General features: G+C 49.3%; 1 long non-coding RNA gene across 1 annotated transcript; it reads left to right on the forward strand.

Moving 5' to 3' along the window:
• The first annotated feature begins 320 nt into the window (after positions 1-320).
• LOC139055832 (uncharacterized) lies at positions 321-4,107 on the forward strand. Its single transcript, XR_011511921.1, has 3 exons — positions 321-442; positions 511-571; positions 4,005-4,107. It is a non-coding gene; the product is annotated as an uncharacterized lncRNA (long non-coding RNA).
• Positions 4,108-19,707: the final 15,600 nt, after the last annotated feature.

The following is a 19,707-nucleotide window of genomic DNA, read 5'->3' on the forward strand; positions in this document are numbered from 1 at the left end:
TAACCTTATCAAAACAGGTAAATGAACTTTGGATCCATAGGCGCGGTACGAGTGCGAGATATTATCACGAATGCTTCCACACAACTTCTGCGCAGAAATTCGAGGAAGCTGAACACCCACAAGTGCTTGTGCAACCTTACAGATAACACTCGGGGCATGTAGAATACTAATTTAATCTAAGAAAGTTTCATGTTTGTTGAACGAAGTAGCAAAAAAATGTGCTGCTATAAGCAAGGAATCGAAGAAAAAAAAAACGAATGAAAGGAATTCCTCTGCAGGTGACACCTACACCTTACAACGGAAGGGTGCAGTCTGTACTTCTTCTGATTTCTCTTTCGTGTACTTCATGCAGCACAAAATGCTGCACTTCTCGAGTGCAACCCACGCAAATATGGATTTTCTTCTTTTTAGTTTTTATCCGTGCACTCCGAATACGTTTGCGGTAAGTCTACCTACATTTACATAGCGCGCACATTCTACCTATGTGCTGAATCCCTTCATGGCTCGTAGGATCGACTTGAAATGGATGGAGAGCATGCTACGGCGACATGGGCAGGCGGCGCCTCTAAAGGTAAGTACTACAGGCTATTGTCTCTCCGATAGCGAATAATTCGCTCCTTCTATATGCCCCGTTCAACCAATACCGTGCAGCGCCGTGATAGCGGCGTCAGCCCGTTAGTACAAAACCACTGGCACAACGCACGATGGTCTGGATTTTAGGTTACTCATTATAGGGGTAAGATGAGGGAAGCCATGCCTCTAATGAATATCTGTCTTTTCGTCAGGGGTCGAATTCGCAAAGCATTTCCTTCCTAAGTGCTGTCTGCCATATTCCGCCCGCCTTTGCTAATATTATCTCCTTCAACACGATTAGGTGGCATCCGCTCTCCCAAACAGTTTAAGCGTAAGAACGTTTTTTGCGAATACGCGCACAGACATCTCTCGACGAACGACTTGTCTTGCGCGTTGTCGTAAAATGTTCACTTCGTGGGTCGAATTAAGAGAGACTGTCGTTCGTAAATATTGTTTGTAACTCGACCTCCGGGTTTTCGCATATGATATATGTGCGCTATCAGGATTTGCCGGCGTCAATTCTTACGAACCGCTCCAGTGTGCAAGCTGACTCGTGAATGAGGAACCACGTTCGCCTGATGAGCACGAGTGTCTCACGAGTTGCCGGCGCGGCGCATATGTGCACTGTTGCTAACTAAGCGTGGTCGCTCGGATCGCGAACGCCTGCCAATCCCAAGCCGCCATCATGCGCGATGTTTCGCGAGTTCATGCCGCGGAGATTACAACCGGCGCCGCTCGTACGTCACTGCACGGTACTTGTGGGTCGCACTGCGTAGCCGGCCGTGAGAGGCGCTCTCGCTACAGGACGAGCGACGGCCGACAATCAGTGCACGTATACCGCGGTGCTGGCTGGGCGTACGCCGGACGACGTCGTCCAGCGAGACGCGGTCCACCAGCGACCGATGCGGAGCAAGGCAGCGCGGGTCGGCCCGGGCAATCTGCACGCCGAGTCGACGCGCCCAGCGACACGTGGGAACGGCCGGGCGGCTGTTCGCCTGCCCTGCGTGTGAGCCACTCCTTCTCGCGCACTGGCTGCGTCCGTTTACTCCGCGCCACAGCGCAATCAGTTCCGATGGGCGACCAACGAAAGCGAGTCCGCAAAGTCTGGAAAACGACGACAGAAATGCGAGTGATCATAACCCGGTCGGTTACCGATTATTCAACACGCTTATCTATAGGCGCCGTGCACCGCACCGAGAATAATTAAAGCAATACAATAGAGCCGTAGTGAACACAATTTCTTTTTTCAATGCGCCTTAAAACGTTGTTCTTCTTTTTTTTAACAAGAATGTAAAGGGAAATGTTGGCACCTTTGTCTGACTCTAAGGGATAAAAGCGTGATACAGGAATGTGAAATGCGCTCGCTGTATTTTGCTGTCTGCGTAGAGCACGTGCATGCATTTGATTAGTCACTCCCCTTTTAAAGCATATGAATATTACCAAAAAGGTGGCCTGGTAGGCGCGGGCTTTCTATATATACCAGGTGTTTTTTAGACCATACAGAATATTTAAAAATTGCATGTGGCAGATAGCACAATTCTGGTCCTTGAGTGCTATTTCTCGAAGAGGCAGACATTACTTGCACGAGAAGGCTAAATGCGCAATAAATTAATTAACAATGTTTCACTAATTAAGTGTTAACTGATTAATTTACAGCACATATTGCACTATACGAATTGTAGCAGGTCAATTTGCAAGGCATATTTGTTAGTTATGCATTTTCATTTTTCATGCAAGCAATGTCCGCCTTTTCGAGTAATCCAGCTCAAGGACTAAAATTGTGCTATCTGGACGCCACATGCAATATTTTATTTATACTGTGCGGTCTAAAAAGCCCCCGTTTTATGGGAAGGAAGGAACGAAGGAAAAGGTGGAGAAGGAAAGGCAGGGAGGTTAACCAGTTTAGCTTAACCGGTTTGCTACCCTATCCATGGGAGAGGGATAGGGCGATGAAAGAAGGGGAAGGGGGAGAGAGAGGGAGCACATAGCACAGCACACACACATCGTCCGTTAGAGTCCGTCAATCTGGCGTGGTACGTGATATCACTGTCACAGCCACTTGTCCAATCCCGTCTGCATCGTACGTACTTTTCTTACTAATCCGTTTTATGGGGATTCTTTCTATGGTCAGCGTGTAAGACGGTGCGCTATAACATGAAGCTATTCTGAACGTTTATATTCAATTTCTGTAATCAGTCCTCGTCGATTAGACAAAAAAATTCGGGCCACCCTCACTTCGCCTGTCTGAGACGCGACGTCAAGGAAACCACGAGTACTCCCCATCTGCCATGACGTGTAGGCACTGATTATGCATTACTAGACAGAACAAAAGAAAAATAATTGTTTCCGGTTCTACGCCTTTTCGCCATAAGCACTCTGCTATTGCTCAAAGATTTCGGGCTGCGCCCACTTTGCCTGTCTGTCGCGCGCCGTCAAGAAACCGCAAGAACTCACCGCGTCAAAGTGACGTGTACATACTAATGATGTATTAATATGCCGAACAAAACCGAGCTTTCCTTCGGAATTGCTGAAGACTGCCCCGTTTCGAAAGGAATAGAAGATCGTTGCCAGCCGATCACTCTGGCACTGGGTACTCGGAGCTACCGGGGAGGATGCATTTATTTCCGTATAATAAAAATCCTTAGTAAAAATGTCGACAGACCTCGGTGAGCGACTGTAGTCTCGATGTGCCCGTCCGGACGAAGCGACACCCTAAATGCTTTCCCTCTTTCTTTCAATCTAATTGTAATCCCCTTTCCCCTGCAGAGGGTATACCTAAACGGACGTGCATAATGGTTGACCTCCCTGCATTTCCATCGCTTTTTCTCTCTCTCCCTTCTCCAATGGAACCTGCGTTAAAGAATCGTGCACAATATGAAGCGCCCAAATGACTTCTGCAATAACCGCGGCATACATTTGTAGTTCATGGCCACAGGAACGCTGGCGTAACTTGAAGGTTGAGATTAACCACGTAAACTTAAGGGCACTGTATACGAGTTCCTCCCTCCGTTTGTTGGAAGCAACGTTAGTGACGGGTACCGGGCGAATTAAGTCGGCCTTGAAGGGCGTCCTCGCGTTCACTTTCACTCCGTTGTAAACAGAGGCATATACATGTAGCGTAGGATACGGTCGTGTAAGTTGCGAAACTGGGGAGATTTGCGAATTCAGAACCAAAGCAGTGATACATTATTTGTGACCTTTCCACCTGATCATTAGGGGCACTTGGCATCCCCTTCAACCACACAGCCAGAACTTACTGCAGGGTTACGCAATCCTATAACAGCTATTAACTGTGCGCGCCCCTCAGTAGGGGTCGTCGCGAATCGCTGGGGGATGGACAGCGCAACGTGTAATAAAATTAAGTACGGAAAAGACAGTGAGCGTTGACTGCAAAATACGTGTGTGTGACACGAGCGTGTGTGTGACAACAGCAGCAAGACGACGTGGCAAGACGACGTCACGGCCTAGGCCGACTCTAAAGACGATCCAACCGGGGGAAACTGGCGCGCTCCCGCTTTTATCGGCACAGACGAACGACAGAGGTAAGTTGTTGCTATGCGACATGACGCGTGCGCCAATTGCCTCAAAACGTCAGTTGGCGTTGGCATGAGGCAAGTACGCATGCATCTGCAGCGCTATTTCGGTGTTCGGCCTTTCGTTCCGTTAAGTGGCATCAGTCAAATGATCGTCCAACTGAAGTGTCTATGTGATCAACTTTTCTTTCGTGCGAGCGGTATATTTTATATTGTTAAGGAGTGTATATCCTTACCACAATTTTAGCATTTCTTGTTAAATGTGGACGTTGTCCGAGCGGGATGTCTCAAGGATGAATAGGAACATTACGAGGCTCTTTTTTATGTGTCTGCACTGCCGTGCAAGTGGAATACACTTATTAGACCGCATGTCCGTTTCTTACCTGCAAGATGTGCACACTTCAATAAATACCCTCACCCAGGTTCGATGGCATCATCGGGTACGTATTTATTTTTTTATTATTTTTGGTTTATTGAGAGGCTTGAAATGTGGCGAGAGAGCAACCTAACTATACATATTGCAAAGTCATTGGTATAAGATAAAGACTGTTCTGCATTTAAAAAAGAGAGAGAGAGACAATTACGCGTCCGATCGATGGCGGAATTTCGACTAGGCCCTCCAGGCGTAATGGCTCTATACCCATTAAAGGCCACGGAGGCATGCGTGCTTCTGGTTGCGCAAGAAACACAGGGACAAGAAAGGAAGCCACGGACGATACGAGTGATCGTGCCATCCGTGTCCCCGTGTTTCTTGAGCAGCCCACAGTACGAATCGGCGCCAATTCGCCCACCACTTAGTTGGCATGCATGCTTCTCTCGTGCCAACTAGAGCGTTGAGACGGTTGGTGCGTCCGTCACGTCAGGTAGCAAGAAGTTGCGTGTAAGAGTGGGAGCACGCCAGTTTCTCTCATCCTTCCTTCGTGGAAGCTGGCGCGCCTTGATACGGTGTATGTGACATTGTATCGAGTTCGAGACCAGCCTAGATCAGGCACGTACCCAGGATCTTCTTTTCGCGGGGGGCCCCATCCCAAGGTAACTTTTCTATGCAAATGAGGGAGGGAGGTACCTTTACTAGTACAGACGTAAATAATGCCCACCATTCTCCATAAAGACGCGTAAACCCGCAAAAGAGAATTCAAATGAGGTGTATCTTACAGGTATACGCCTGTGAGATACACCTCTCCTTTCCTTGGCAAACAAGGAACAACATCAAATCAACTCGCGCATGAAAGAAGCGCAGGAAAAACACTGCCAAGAACAAGTAACAAACGAAACTGTAAAATAAAGATATCTAGTAGCGTTTTTTGAATTAGCTCTGGAAGAATTATGGAGAAATATATATTTGCCGAACAGTCTCAGTTCTTTTGGGTCCCTCGTTTATTGCTCGACCAAGTTGAGTGCCAAAACCGACTCGAGCTGTTATTCGAGAAGTTTCGTAAAGATGCGTGGTCACCAGCCCCGTACAACTGCGTAGAGTGCAGGACGCTGCGTTTCTAGGCGTACTGCGCCCACCGCGGAAGGTTAGAAAAACGCTCACATCAGCACAGCAGAGAAGTGACTACGTCAGGCGGCTCGACTGATAACTGTAGAAGCGTCATTCAAAACACACGGAATTATTCTCCGCTTTCGGTGGCGTTTTCTCTACTTCCTTTATAAATAAAAAAATGGCGATACATGAATATTTTCACAAACAACAGTTAAATTTGTTAATTTTCACTTTTCCTTTCTGTTTGGCTGTTGCCTTGGCTCTCCCCCTTAGTAGATCGCTTAATTTCTCAACTCCTTGCGACTCTTGTTTCCAGTTGCCAATTTTGCACAAGAAGTGCTGTACAATTAGAGAAAAACCAGACGAGGTAACGGGTGACAGCCTTATTGCTCATGGGTTTAACGGTTATTGCAGGGTCAGACGATGGACGCTGTTTCGCATGATCCTATTTTCCACCTTATCTAACGCATATCTCGGGTAATGGTTCCTACGATCAGCCACCGTCACGGCGAGCCGTCACTCGAGGAAATAATTAAGTAAAAGGAAAAATTAAACGCAACTGGCGTTTTCTCCGGCCGCAACTCGTTCCACGAGCATACAGACCAGCTGACTACGAACCAAATCCATTTCCTGAGGCGCTTTAACGTAAAACTATTCCAAACTTTTCTACTCCAATCCTGCAATCAGCACACCATGATTGGGCAAAAAAATGTTCGGGCCACCCCCACTTCGCCTGGCTCTCACGCGACGTCATGAAAACCGCGAAAAACGGGGTGATGATGCGTGCAGACTAATTATGCCTGGTCAGTCCGAACGAAATAAAAATAATTATTTCTTATTCGATACCGTTTTCGCCATAATACTCTTCCATTGGTCAAACGTTTTCTCGCTGCGCCCACTTCGCCTGTTTGTCACACGATGTCACAAAACCGCGAAAACCCATAGCGCCAAAGTGACGTGCATGCGTAAAGCACGCATTAATATGTCGAACAAAACTGACTTTTTTTTTTCTGAATAGCCGGAGGCTGCCCCGTTCCGGAAGGAATAGAAGATGGCTGCCGACCGACTGCTCTGGCACTATATAGCTATACTGGGAGCGGCCGTGGAGCATGGATTTATTTCCCTATAATAAACATTTTTCCGTGGCACTGTAAACTTATGGAGCCCTTTCGGCACGTGCGCGACGTCGCTTTGCCAACTCTTCTTTGCTGAGGATGCGTTCTGGCGGCATTTTTAACGTTACGTTGCATGCCGCCACGATTTTTGACCATCCGCTGCAAGCTAAGTATGGGGAAGCGGGTCACTCACAGACGCCGGCACTACCCCCTTCAGCCGATTATCTACTTTCACTGTTCTGGCTCGGCCCCATCGAACCACGCTTCACCTGAGCGTCCTCCTCGCCTCTTGTCAACCGATTCGATAAGGAAATCTGCTCAATGTAGGCAACACTATTCACTTTGAATGCAAGAAAAGTAGCCTCTTATAAACGAGGAGCGCGCTTCATTGGGCTTATCAAACAACGCTGCGGGTTACCGCCCGATGTTTGCGTCGGCGATTGCGTCAATTTGACGCCAGGAGATTGGAATAAAAACAGATTGGAATAGTCTTACGCTACAGGGCCCCTGGTCCCTTGATCACTCTAAACAAGGAAGGTTGGACTAACGAAGCAACAGCGATGCGCTTGATAGTTGAATAGCTGGTGACAACTGAACTCATCTGGAGTTAATCGCGCGGGCACCGAATCTATGAAAAAACTGGCCTTCATACCCGAGGAGATGCCGATAATTACCGCCATCCAAAAGGAGTGAAAGAATTGACAACCATTCCATTCTGTGAAAATGGAATGGCAGCGAAAGCTGACGACAGTCAAAGCTCTGAAGCGAAAAGCAAAGTCCTTTACTTCCACCGCGGGTAGCTCCGAAGACAGTGCAATATCGGGCTCACCCGCGGCGGGCGTGAAGAAGCTGTTAAGCGCCCCCCGTACGTGGGCCGATCCCGAAGCAATGCCGGACCGACCCGGGCCAAAGGTGAATCAGGTGTTAAGCACTGCCCGTACGTGGGTCCATCCCGAAGATAGTGCAACACCGGGCCCACCCGCGGCGGAGGTGAAGCAGGTGTTAAGCGCTCCCCATACGTGGGTCCATCCCGAAGGTATAGTGCAATGCCAGGCCGAACCGCGGTGGAGGTGAAGCAGGCTTTAAGCGCTCCCCATACGTGGGTCCATCCCGAAGGTAGTGCAATTCCGGGCCGAACCGCGGTGGAGGTGAAGCAGGCTTTAAGCGCTCCCCATACGTGGGTCCATCCCGAAGGTAGTGCAATGCCGGGCCGAGCCGCGGTGGAGGTGAAGCAGGCTTTAAGCGCTCCCCATACGTGGGTCCATCCCGAAGGTAGTGCAATGCCGGGCCGAGCCGCGGCGGAAGTGAAGCAGGCGTTAAGCGCTCCCTATACGTGGGCCCATCCCGAAGATCCCAAAGGCCGCGTTACATGTTCCCGAGCCAACAGGGGTACCTGCCATTGAGCTTGAGCCCTTTTTGCACTGTCACCAGGACCGGCCCACATGATGATTTTTTCTGTTGACGGACGCCGAAAAAACTACGGGAGGTTAGTAATATGCAGCTTTCGCTGTAAAAAGCAGCAAAATGTTGACCGCCGAATCGATTGATTTGTCGGCGCATTAGGAATGTGTGTGAAAAGTGGTGGCGTGGGCAAGGAGGGGGGGAATGCCGCTTAATCCCCCCCCCCCTTGGTACGTGCCTGGCCTAGATTGTAACGTTCCTCCGCCAGAGTACAATAAATTCGTCGTCGCGGTCAACCCATCGTCATCGCCGTGTCGTCGCCTTACCATTGTCGTCGCACACACAAGTGCTCGCCTTACACGGCCACGTTGCCTCATCTGGTAACGGAAACCGCAAACGATGCTAGATAAAAAGCCACTAGCAAAACACTTAGCATAAAACATCGATTCCCACAGTACGTTGGATTTGCATAATTGTTAATTAATAAACCATCAAATAGGCTTCGCCAAACATAGCCACTACCTATGACGTGCCGTGTAGCTGGTGCTAAAATTTGAACGCTGCGTCGCATGTCTCAGAGACAGCTCTCATCTCACGTCAGGTGGGCGGCGTATTTTCGACAAAGGATGTAGACAGTTTATTCTCCCAGGTCTTCCAGGCAGACGATTCTTCAAAGAGTCTTCATCGCCGTCCGGTGATACTTTGAACTGCAGGGAGGCCAACTTAGGAATTACATAGGTTTATTAGGACAAAGTATCATACATCGACTAGCGGCGGCCGATTATCGGCTCGCTCGATTCCCTCTTCTCATCTCTACTCTCTTTTAAATACTCTTGCGAATGCGGCGGTACCCTTATTTTACCTCTCCTCGCTCAAATTCCACCAATCAGTTCTTGTAGATACATAGGTTTTCAAAGTAGGCGGGACCATCAACAATCTGTCCTTTGGCTTTTCAAGTCCGGTTTTGGGGACGCACAGCCCAACACTTAAAACGAACACCACATGGCCCTCTTGCTCGAAGTTCACACACCTTGGTGCAGCTGCCCCGGTGCAATGGCATGCCCCGCGAACACATAAATCGCCCCGCGAGCCACTACATACGAATGCTCGACGGCGTAAACACGTGTACCTCCCACAACGCACCAGGAATTCCGCCACCCCCGGCAATGCCTGCGTTTGTGTTAGCCCACAAGAACTCGCCTATATGCCGCTAGCCCGCCGTGGTTGCTCAGTGGCTATGGTGTTGGGCTGCTGAGCACGAGGTCGCGGGATCGAATCTCGGCCACGGCGGCCGCATTTCGATGGAGGCGAAATGCGAAAACACCCGTGTACTTAGATTTAGGTGCACGTTAAAGAACCCCAGGTGGTCAAAATTTCCGGAGTCCTCCACTGCGGCGTGCCTCATAATCAGAAAGTGGTTTTGGCACGTAAAACCCCATAATTCATATGCCGCTGAGCGACATGCACGCGGTGAGGCGGCTGCTTGGCCTCTCGTTACATGCGCTTGTCCGTAAAGTGTCCGTATATCCTGGGCACCGAAGTGGAGGTGAGCCATCCCCATCGGTCCCCGTCTCGAAGAGCAGGGCCGTTCTAAGAACGCAAACGACCGTTGGCTGCGAAATAAACAACCTGCACGATTGCCATGCATGTGGCCTCCGGGCTCTACCGCGGTTGCGTTCAATGCATATGTAGCATAGCCACGGCGTGCTCGCAGTAACGCCAGACCAGTGAAGCATCAGCGTAGTTAGAAGAACAAAATGAACGTTTATTAAAATGTGTGGAGCATATTTATAAGTAGCCGAGTGGCAGGAAGATAGGAAGGAGCGCGTGTCAGTAGTGATAGTCCGAAGGATCGCCAGATGAGGCGATAAAAGGTGCGCGCACTTCGAAAACACGTGAAGTTGCAACAGCATACAAGGCTGCCTATGTCAGCCAACTTAACTGAGGTGCTTGCTAATAAGGAACTAACTGTGTAAAAATAAGCGTGAGTCTTAGAAAAAAAATTATTTTTGAAAGAGAAAAGTAAAGGACGATAAATTTTACGTCCACATGTCATTTACTGACAGCGGGATATTGCGCAGCAATAGACAGTAGCTAAGCATCTTGTCCCAAAAAACGGCGCCTCTGAGCCTCAATCACGACAGTATCGCACATGCAGTAGTAATCGATTACACATGCTCGTTTATCTCGCGTTGTTCGCATTTCAATTTATGCTGAAAGGTAAATTTAACACTCGTAAGGCGATACTTCGCAACATATTCCACGGAGCTGCACGTATACATCTAGTGTTACGTCATTCTTCTTCTTCTTCTTCAAAAAGAAGACATTAAATGGTGGTGAGTGCTTCCTTCAAAGTAACAGCAAATCAAGGTAAATGAATCTTCATTTCGGTTTGCGGGAAGCAATTGTAAATTAAAGCTACATGGCCTCTTCCATAGATTTCCTTGTACACTGTTCTCAAGGGACGCGTACAAAGTTTGCGGAACGACTGTTTCAGCTGCCAAAGCAGTATACTTTCCAATGAGTGAACGCAACCGACTTCTGTGTTCCGCTCTGCTTAAGCGCGCATGGTGCAGTGTAGATCGTCAGAAAAGATTATTCAAAATGCTGAAAGAGATACGGTGAGTAGATGACCTTCCCGCCACTCAACATTAAAGGATCTCCATCAACCGCTACCAATATTTCAGTAAGATGTCCTTTATTTTATTGCCGCATTCACTGCGATACGGTGCAACGTTCTCGTGCCTGGAGATTAAGCCTAGCAGTGAATTTAGGCCAAACTGGGGCTCGCTACACTCCATCAAGACTCAGTATATGTGACCGGGCAAGTTCGTGCGCTCGTGTCTGACACGCATGATCGGCTGGAGGAACGTTTTTCTTCTGTGTGGCTGGAAAGCTACCGGAAGGAAGAGCCGAACTGCAACCTTAGGTTAACGAGTGGCCTTCCCTGTCACTGCGCTTCGGTGCAAAAAACTGAAAAGTCAATTCATCTTTCGTGAGAGCGTCCCTGATTGTTAGGTCTTCATACCCGTTGAAAGCTTTCCCTCCCGGTGATAACGACGCGTAACTTAAGATGTAACTTGCGCTGCGAGTCAACCGCCTTTCTTTTCTTCCATAGTTAATGGGGCTGGTCATCATAAAGTTTCGTACAATTACCGAGATGGGAAAAGTGGCGCTGTACTGCTGTTGCCATGCGTGGGAATGTCAGAATGCGGTTGCTACGAATGGGGCATATTTCTCGACGACCAGGGGTGAGATTCTGGACATCGTCAAATTCCGCCATATTGTAAAATTCTGCAATGGCAGCATTCTGAGACAACCAGAGAGGCTGCAGCAGCCCTCTGGGCCACTGAGAGCTGACAAGATGGCGAATTCGACAATAATGCGAAATTTCACAATGCCTAGAATAACACCGCAGGACACTTTGAGGACGTGCCTGACGACCGGCGCTTTACCTGTCACAATGGTTTAGCCTGTACTTTGTCAGCATGGTACCATCCCATATTAATATATATATTAATATGGTCCGAGTCAAAGACCGCCTCGAAAAAGAAAATTTTCCGGGCGTCACCTACAAAATTCCTTGGCAGGACTGCCAGGCGTGCTACGTAGACGAGACGGGGAACTTTAAAAGAAGGCTACAGCAGCACGGCAATGATGTAGCCAAAGGGCACACGGTTTCTAGCGCCCTGGCAGAGCATCACGAAAAGACTGGACACAGTATTAAGTGGCATTTGCCTTCTATCATCGAAAGAGAGAAAAAATTATCATCCCGATTGCTCCTTGAACCATTCTGCATACAATTTACTACTAACACGATAAACAGGACAAGGGGACCCCTACCTGAGTTGTACGCAAGCGCATTACGTCTTCCGACGCATATATAATAAAGACCATCATGCATTCGTTCATTGTGAACAAGGCACCCGTATTGGGCGCCGAAACGTCAATCTGTGTTTTGAATTTTTTCAGTTGGCGAGTGTACGTTTATTCAGCCATGTTCTTTCCTCGCCAGACGATTTTTCGTCAAACCTAAACTTCAAGACTTGTTATGAAGACTTTATTCCAACAAAACCTTATTTACACTACTATATGACGACGCTTTAGACCAACCCATGCGCGTGACAAGCCGATACTTCCATATATGATATGTTCCGCCCTTCCAGCCAATCATAGCGCACGTTAAGAAACTCGCACGGACAGTGCTCGGAGTTCCTTCCTACAGGTAGTAATAAAAAATTCGACGGCATGTATCGCCTGTACGCTACTTGTTGTTCTTCCGCCTGAATCACGCAAAGGAACCAACATTTTTCTATAGTTAGTTGAGAAGCTCGACTTAAGTGGTAAACAACAAACTTGTCTGTGGCTGCACTGCATTGTAGTTCTTGTTTATCAAGCAGAGATAAGAATCGGGGAACATAACAACCTCATGAGGCCAGAGAGAGAGAGAGAGAGAGAGGGAGAGAGAGAGAACAACAATGCCGCTAGGACAAGCGCTTTCCCTGTACGCGCACTTGGCTTCGTTTTTTGTTGACTCCTGCTTGGTGCTGCGGCACAGGTTATTCGGCTTCTCAGGATGTAATGGGCTGCCAGACGTGACCGCGTTGCCTCCTCTAAGGCATGCACAACCGCGAGTGACATTGCGTCTCGGCTGGGACATATAGGAGGGAGGTGTTTCGGGTCCTCCTTCAGTTTCTCCTTGATTCAGAGCTGGAGAGTGAGTGATAAGCCGTGTGGCCGGGGTTGGCAGGACGACGTGGGACGGATGGTGCACAGCCTGTTGCATCCCGTTGAACCCTATCCTCTCTGTAGTCCTACCAGCATGCGTTCTGAAAGGCTTCATGATCTACCGCACCTAATGAGTGGCCGCTCGGGCTGCGCAGCAATAGCCGGCAGTATTTGCGAGGCTAGGTCAATCCACATGTGGTTGTTTATGAAGTGACACAAGCGTGAAGAATCAAGAAACACGTAACAAAATGATCTCCACCTCGCACAGCGTCGCACTCAGGCGCAGAACTGATCCAAATTTTGTATAACAGGCTGTCGGAACTGATGAAAGCAGTGCGCGTCCGATGAATATTTCTTAAAAGTTGTTGTCATTACAGCTATTTACTGGCGTAATTTGCCTCACCACCAGTGAGAAGGCGAAACCGCTTCTTTTAAGATACGTATCGGTGAAGGTATTGCGGGCTCATATAGCGCCGGTTTCTGCTTGCGCGAAGTATTTCGAGAAACGCATCTACAATGCTTGTTAGCACATCTAGGATTGCTTTGCAGCCTACCGCTTAATGCCCTGTTCTCGTTAATCCCTAAATACGGAAACTTTTCTCTCTATCGATAGTATGTCCTTGATACTAGCACCTCACGAAATTAAAGGGTGTTTTTCCCACTTCAAGCCGGTTGATGCTATAACGCGCTGACCCTTTTGAGCCTACGGATGCGACACAGCGCGTATAGCTTCTTTCTGTGTTTGCGCGAGGGATGTGTTTGTGGAATGTCCTTCATGAGAAATCACGTTTATGTTTTCAGAAAACAAAAAAAAAGTTTTTCATTAATAATCTGTGGACATTGGTGAACGGTCGGGATGGTTTCATTGCTTTTTTTTTTCCTCTTTTAGGCGTAATATTTTTTATTTATTTAGAGCTCGTTTTCAGCACCTCATTGCTTTTAGGGGCCAGCATCCCTTTAAATAAATAAAAAAACGCCGGTACAACCGATCAAGTTTGTAACCGGCGCTTGGTGCTAACGGGAAAGGATACTCAATTATTTTAATATAATGTTCCTCGAAAAGGTGTTTGAATAAGTTGTTGAAGGAATTTCTGCTCTTTCCTTGCGCACAAATGAATTCCGGGCAAGATGTGAAGCTCGACGTTGCCAGAGGCTATGCGAATCCCTAAAACCTGCGCATTCAGTTCCCTCATCAACAGGAGGATATCGCGCGCATGTCCGTATATACGAGCGAAGTGGCCATGACACGCGCCTAGTGTCGTGACTTTGCGCGCCCTTTGACCTCCAGTCCTCGGCGGTCAGTCAGCGTGCACCAGACTCCCGAGGTGCGGGTCGTGTCCGTCCAGCGGGCCGGAATATGCGCCCATCGCGGGCCGGTAACCTGAACGAGCGAAAGAAACAAATCGAGGCAGAAGAAAACGACGGCGCCAGCTAATAAAAGGCAAACACACAGCGAGGCTGAATTACGGACCGCATTACAGGGACGAGAATGACTCCCCGAGCAGCGTGATTGTGGTGGCCTCCTTTCGGGCCGCTTTCTTTCTATGAGGCGACTAGTAATTCGACGCGCGTGCACGTGCGAACGAGGTTTCCGTGCGTAGCCGCACAATCCGAAACGTCTCCTGCGGGCCCGGCCGGCGCGCTGTTCCGGCTCGGCCGCCGAAGCGTTGGGCGGAGAGGCGGAACCGTGGCGACCTTCTCCGCGGTTCAATTGCGCGCGCGGCTCGCGCCGACGCACGTGAGTACGCCGAGAGATGACGAAGGACACAGCGTGACAACAAAAGGCGCCCGCGTAATAGCGCCCTCTGCGCGTTCCAATACGCGCTGCATGCACTTAACGCGCGCCCACTGGATCTGGTAGGTAGCGAAGGGAATTTGTTGCGCCTGCTCAAGGAGGCCTGCATGGCGGGGGTCTCATAGTTTGGATCGGGGATTGCCCAGTAAATGACGTCGCCGCTGATGAGGTGCGAAGCGAGAGCCTTCACTGATTTCGCCAGTGTCGACGTGCATGCAGACTCGTTGCGCCGATGGTGTTTCGTTTTCAGTGAACGTCGACTATTCCAGGAGCGTATCTTGCCAGAATTAGCAACGCTCGCACCTAATGCATTACTGGCCCTCTTTCTAGGCGCCGCCAGTGGGCGAAAACGCGTATGAAGGGCCTTTACTAGCCTTTATACAAGTGGACCAGTACTGCTATTAGTTAAGTGATGGGGCATACCAGAAACGCATCACAACCATTCCTTTTGTCGTGTGGTAGTCTGACACCACAATATAGGTGTAAAAACAAGGGCTCTGTGCCTTCCTGGCAATCGCGCATCCGAGCTAATGCACGAATGCCAGGAAGGTGCCCTTTAACCTACTACTACGAGCGAAGGGGGAGGAGAGAAGGGGACAAGAGTAGAAGCGCTAACGGCCAGAATACCTACAAGGGAATCATTCCGTTAAAGGAGGGAAGCTGCCAATCCTTCCTCACAATTATGTCGCCATTAAAGGTCGTGTTTATCGTTTCATACTATAGATACGTTTAAAGGACTGCGACGTAAAAATCACGTTTGTTTATTCCTACCCATGCCTTTCGTTTAGCGCCCGGCTTTCTCTCCAGCTTGCAAAGGGTATCTGTAAAACATCGCCCCTAAAACAACAAACTTGGAAAACACACAGCGCACTGGAGACGATACACATGAGGACCAGGTCACAGTGTAACTCTGACACATGAACCTATACACTCGGATCACTGCACTGTAATGTATTTCCGAGAAGGGAGAAACTTGGGAGGGGGCGAAGATAACTGGCGACGCCGAGATAGAACGGCGCCCGAACTTGGGAGCCCGCCGGTTCCGCCCGTTGGTTCCGCATACTTTGCAGCCGTGCGAGGCCCCGACGAGCGAAGCCGAGCCGCGAAGCGTTTCATTCGGCAAACACGCGGCTCGTCCGATGCTTTGTGTGCGTACACACACGCGTCGCCAGGAAGAGAGCGCAATCGAACAAAGGAGGCAGGCTCCGTCGGGACTCGCATTTCTTTCCGGCTGGACGGAGACAGCCGCCAGAGCTCAGCGCGCGCGCCTTGGGAAGCGGGGGCTGACCTCCCTCCGTGTTCTGATGCGGCCCGGGGACTCCCTGCTCCGCTGGTCAAGGAGCGTCTTCGCCATGCTCGATTGAACAGGGTCAGGCTGGGGCCCCGCTGGGCCGCGATCCAAATCCCACAAGAGGCGGCTCTGCGTCGCGCGCACGCGTATGCCGCCCGATTCGGAACTTTGCCCACGCGGTGCGCATTCCGGAGTCGTCGCCAATATTCTTTCCTTCGGCCCTCGATGCGCCGTAACTGGAGTGTGCCGGCATGATCCGGATGAGGAAAGGTTGCCGCCTGGAAATGCAACGCCCGTCCGACCCCGATGCCCGCGCCGGCATCGCTAATAACCGATATGGTTTCTAGCTGGCCGCCCAATTATTAACGCGTCTGCCGCGTAACCCCATTCTTCGTGTATACGGCCGGCCTCCTTAAGGAAAGGGGAGCTCCGGAGGTGCCCACTTAAAACGCTGGCTTCGGGGAACGAAACATGACAGTTAGGTGTCATCATTGATTACTAGTCTGTGCCAGTGGTAACGTCAACGTTGTCATTCATTTCAGTGGGTGCCTGTCTCTGTTCTTTTTGCGCTGAAACTTCAAGATGAATCAAGACCAAGTAGACCGGCTTTCGGTTCTTCTACTAATTTCCGCATTAGAATACAAAAAATTATAAAGTATGAACTATAGTCCAGCTCGTTCACTATGCCAAGCAAAAAAAGAAAGAGAAAAAGAAGAGTATTCGCTGTCCTGTAAAATAGGACCGCGTTATATATATATATATATATATATATATATATATATATATATATATATATATATATATATATATATATATATATATATATCGATCAGCCAACGATCAGCCTCGGCATTTATGGGATTTCACTGTTGGCTCCAGTTACAAACTCGCCGCAGTGTTTCAGTGGCCATGGCCTTCTGCTGCTGAGCACGAGATCGCGGGTTCTAGTCACTGCCACGGCTGTCGCATTTCGATGGAGGCAAGATGTACAAACGTTCGTTTACTTATATTTACTGTGTATAGATGTACGTTAAATGACCTCATGCGGTCGGAGTCAAAGCATAGTACCCCACTACAGCGGCGCTTGCATAGCGTTTGCTCTACGCAACCCATGTCCTTCGTGGCCGCGTCTGAAGCGTACGTGCCACTCACGTTCCAGTTGAATGTGACGAGAATAAGAGCCACACTACGCACCGATACGAGCACGACAAGCACACACTACAGCTTGGGTGGTCGGGAAGTGCGACACGCACTTCACTCGTTGTGCATGGAACGTAATATAGCTAATGGTGAATTCCATTGGGGATACAGGAGCACTCAAAAGCGCACTGAAAGTGCTCTTTCCAGGCGCGGCCTGTTTCAGTGGTCGAACTGGAGTGGAAGCGCCGTCATCCAGTGGTAGTTTTGCTGCGCCGAGGGCAGCCGGGAGCAGTCCGCACTGCTATCGTCTGAAAAGCGGAGTACGGAGAAAGTCACGTGATTCAAGCCATCAAATCCTCCTAATTTGTATTTATTTTGCTTCAGCCCGCGGGCGCGGCGGCAATGGCGGCAGCCAAGCGTAGTCACTGTTTTGGCCCCAGTTACTTTGGCGCCGTTGATATGAACAAGCTTCGCAAAGATTCAGCGACAGATACTGGCATTTCTAGTCCACATTGCTTCTCGTCGGATGCGCGGGGGACAGCGGCAGCAAAGCGTCTTCGCCTTGCTAAAGGGCTTGAGACGCTCGATGGTGAAGCGAAAGCTGCTGGAGATCGACTTCGAATTCGTGTTACAGTTCGACGGACGACAGTATATAGTAGCAATGATGACGTCTACGAAATGTACGCAGCGATGTTTCAACAGCTATTTTCGTTGCCGGAGCAAAGGAGTGGACTCATACATTGCAAAGACTGTATCTTCCTACTCCGACGAGGAGGTGCGTTGTTCAGCTTCCGAGGGTGCCGAGATCGTTAAAGTGCCCGTTTTTTCTTTCTTCTTTCCGCATCACGCGGCCAGTGGCAGACCTCTTGGCAGCTGAATTGCCCTGAATGCAGTATGCGCTGAGCTTCAGAATCCATGATTTCAGATAATCTTCGCAGGCGAAAACGCTGCGAGATGCGTCGGCGTTGCACAAATGGATGTGGTATGCTGCCGCGAACTGGTGAACGCCCGACGATCACAACACGGTTACACGTGTTTTGCCGCTCTTCCACAGAGGATGCTGGGACGTCGATTGCTTGTGTCACATGGTACATTTCTCGTTACACATCCCCTTACAACTTGCTCTCCGGATGTACGCCGCGTTCCAGTAGCGGGTCGAGTGTTCCGGCTCTCACTGCGCTGCCACCCGACTCTGCAGTGCGCCGCGCTCTGCTCTTGCTCTCTTCAATGGCATTCGCCATAAGCCACGCGCAGCATTTGCGCCCTTGACGGCGCTATAGCATGTGTGCGTATACCCAGTTGAGAACGGGGCACTCATGTGAGCGGGTGCATCGAGTAGTGCTGCCGGAAGGACCGATGAAAGTGCAAAACGTTTCGTACCTTCGGTTCATGTGATATCCGGACTATCTGGCATGTTGTGACACGACTTCACGTATTCCTGACTGAGGCGCTCAGGTGAAGTCAACTCCCTCCAGACAGACAGATTTAACCTACCTGTAACGATGCCGTCACGACCACATTGTCGTACAAATGAGCAAGGTTTGTGTAACGGGGACAATTGGATCTAGTTCTTGGAGCGCTTCCACGTGTATGTCTGTCCTGTCAACGTCGTGGCCAGTGAACTAATAATAATAATAAGGAAGAAAAAGAAGGTTGCAACCGCGTCTGATATTGTTAGGCAATAAAAGGAGGGAGGGGGTCACACGGATTGAATGCCACTGTCGCTTGCAAGCGCGCACCGAGGGCCCGTATTCACAAAACTTCTCGTAAATGTTTATGAGTTCCATCCACGACAATTGGCCGTCACCGCGGCCACGGTCTCGTTTGCATGTCGATCGCTATCATGAGTGGCGGGCGCCTGGACGCCAGCCAATAAGGAAATTTTCTTACGTAAGGGAAGTTTCATGAACAGGCGCCCACTTCCAACGACCATGCACCCGTGTTCGCTGACGTGCACGTTGCAGCGTGTTGAAAAAATACTTCTTGCGTAGACAGTGACGAATGGTATGTGTGGGGTGGTGGCTGCAATCGAACACCTTGTGTAGCGATGCTATGGATTCATCGCGTAGAGAGAAGTTCTTAGCGTATCTTTGGGGTGCAAGAAGAAGTACAAGTTTATGCACAGCTCGTGATTTCGACAGACAGCCGCGGAAATGTAGGAAATAGCTTCGGTGCCTGGTTTCTGTACATACATTAATTAAAGAAACGGTGCTAGACAACGTTTTCTAAACAATATAGTATCCTTGATTTTGTGCGTGTTTATTTATTTGTTTGTTTGCTTGTTTGTTTGTTTGTTTGTTTGTTTGTTTGTTTGTTTGTTTGTTTGTTTGTTTGTTTGTTTGTTTACGTACGTGCGTTTGTGTGTGCGTGCACGTGTACGCGTGCGCCCCTACTTACGTAATCCCTTCTCATGAGAGATTAACCAGTGTGCGCAGTAAAAATACTGCAATGTACATATCAAAGTAAACACAACTCCTCATCATCTCAGGTGCCGTCAATTTAGACCAATGCTTAAGCGGGCGATAGGCTTTACTTCAAAACCATATGCCCTTGATTGTCGTTAGCGCAACCACGTGGGCCTTTAAAGAACAAAGGAGGAGAAACGTTTGTCACTCTCCAACCCGTTGAAACATTTGTGATTCGTC

Source organism: Dermacentor albipictus, chromosome 1, assembly GCF_038994185.2.
Source record: "Dermacentor albipictus isolate Rhodes 1998 colony chromosome 1, USDA_Dalb.pri_finalv2, whole genome shotgun sequence".
In the NCBI taxonomy this organism is placed as follows: Eukaryota; Metazoa; Arthropoda; class Arachnida; order Ixodida; family Ixodidae; genus Dermacentor; species Dermacentor albipictus.